This window comes from Triticum aestivum, chromosome 7D (assembly GCF_018294505.1).
Source record: "Triticum aestivum cultivar Chinese Spring chromosome 7D, IWGSC CS RefSeq v2.1, whole genome shotgun sequence".
Classification (NCBI taxonomy): Eukaryota; Viridiplantae; Streptophyta; class Magnoliopsida; order Poales; family Poaceae; genus Triticum; species Triticum aestivum.
The window spans coordinates 198460790-198463384 of record NC_057814.1 but is presented as its reverse complement, the minus strand read 5'-3'; positions in this window follow the sequence as shown (position 1 = coordinate 198463384).

The following is a 2595-nucleotide window of genomic DNA, read 5'->3' as shown; positions in this document are numbered from 1 at the left end:
CCTGGACCTCAAGCTGGAGCCCCTTCTGCTGCTTCTCTGCAACTTGCTCCTCCTCCCCTGCTCGTGCAGCCGCTCGGAGCTCCCCTTCTCATGTGCTGCCGCCTAAGGTCCCCTGCTCGTGCTGCTGCTGGTGAGAAGAAGTACATGGCTCTGTAATTTGTTCATCACTAGTGCCTTGCTTGCTTGCTTGCTCTGTAATTTGAAACACAACTGATATGTGTACATTCGGGTGGGCATTTTAACCCAAGACCGAATTACCGAACCGAAAAAACCGAGACCGAAACCGAATGAACCGAAACGAAAAAAATTGGTACTAAATTCGGTAAGCAACTCTGTAAAACCGAAATTACATCCGTCGCTTCGGTTTTAACCATCGAGTACCAAAAGTATCGAAGTAACCGAGAAAAATTAGTAACAGGACAACTCCATGCATTAGGCCCATAGCCCACTCCCGTACATGCGTCTGTGCCCTTCATCTTCAGCATGCCCTCACCACTAAAAACGGGCTGCCCTCACCGCACCTTATCCACATCTAAGACGTCGCAAGATCTGAGTCGCCAGCCAGCCAATGCTCTGCCGCTCCTGTTGATCTCGCTGGCAGGCGCTGTAACATCTCTTCCCTCCTCCTCGTACTTCTCTCCAACAGCGACCGCACCTCCCAAGTCCCAACTCAAATTCCACAAGCGGTCCTACAGGCTAACTGAACCTGTCTACCGAGCTGCTCCTACAGACTACAGCTGCATCTCCTCTCCCATTCCTTGTCATACATGTAGTTTTTGATTATTTTTTGGTTCATTCCATTGACGACCACTGCTTGTGTTCTTCCCTATGGTGGTTGATGATACGTCTCCAACGTATCTATAATTTTCTATTGTTCCATGCTATTGTATTATCTGTTTTGGATATTTTATATGCATTAATATGCTATTTTATATGACTTTTGGGACTAACCTATTAACCTAGAGCCCAGTGTTAGTTTCAGTTTTTTCCTTGTTTTAGAGTTTCGCAGAAAAGGAATACCAAATGGAGTCCAAACAGAATGAAACTTTCGCGATGATTTTTCTTGGACCAGAAGACATCTAGAGGGCTTGGAGTGCATGTCAGGAAAGACACGAGGTGTCCACAAGGTTAGAGGCCGCGCCCCCACCCTTGTGGGTCCCTCGTGACTCCACCGAGCTACCGCCTATATATTCTAAAATATCCCAAAACCTACCGGAGGAGCCACAAAACTACTTTTCCACCGCCGCAATCTTCTGTACCTGTGAGATCCCATCTAGGGGCCTTTTCCGGCATCCTTCCGGAGGGGGATTTGATCACGGAGGGCTTCTACATCAACACCATTGCCTCTCCGATGAAGCATGAGTAGTTTACCACAGACCTATGGGTCAATAGCTAGTAGCTAGATGGCTTCTTCTCTCTCTTTGATTCTCAATACCATGTTCTCCTCAATGTTCTTGGAGATCTATTCGATGTAATACTCTTTTGTGGTGTGTTTGCCGAGATCTGATGAATTGTGGATTTACGATCAGCTTATGTATGAATATTATTTGAATCTCCTCTGAATTCTTATATGCATGATTTGATATCTTTGCAAGTCTCTTCGAACTATCGATTTGGTTTGGCCAACTAGATTGGTTTTTCTTGCAATGGGAGAAGTGCTTAACTTTGGGTTCAATATTGGAAGAAGCTCAAGAGGCACAAGAAGATGTGGAATTGGAAGAAGCTCAAGAAGATGCAGAACTAGAATAAGCTCAAGAAGCTAATGCACATGAAAATCAAAGAGGGAAGGACCTGACAGACAAGGAGAGATATGGTGCTTGCTTGCTCTACGAGTAATTGAGCTTAGAGATGGACAGGTTCACATGTATGACAGGTTGCTCATTGCGACTATGCTGAATGTTCGCCTGCGAGCAGTTACAAGAATATGGAATCGAGCCAAAGAACAACTTGCAGCAGGCCAAGAAGTTGATGTTTCAAATAAAAAAAGAACAGTGGTAGAAAGGGAAAAGAGCTAGATCTGGCGAGAACAGTGACAATCACTTTGAACAAAAGAATAACAATCCATTCTCTCGCAAGGTGTTTAGGTGTTCCCCAATCAACCCTACATGACAGATTTTAGTTGCAAGAGTTGAAACGCATCACGAGCACCATCAAACCCATCCTTAAGCCACAAAACAAGATAGCGAGACTAAAGTTCTGCCTATCCATGATGGATGAAAGATGGATATAAAGTCTATGGCCAAGTTTCAAGAAAATGACAGATATGGTCCACATAGATGAGAAATGGTATGACATGACTCGAGTGAAGAGTAGCTACTCCTGGAGAAGAGGAACCAAATCGAATTGTGCACAATAGTCATAGCATTGGGAAGGTAATGTTCCTAACAACTATGGCCAAACCTCGCTACAGTGAATATGGGGAGATGACATTTGATGGAAAGCTTGGCATTTGGCCGTTCGGGGTAGAGACCGAGGCACAACGAACAAGCCACAACAGAGATAGGGGGACAATAGAGTTGAGGCCGGTCAAAGTTACTAGACATGTGTGCAGAGATTGCCTGATCAATAAAGTAATCCCTGCCATTCAAGGCAAAT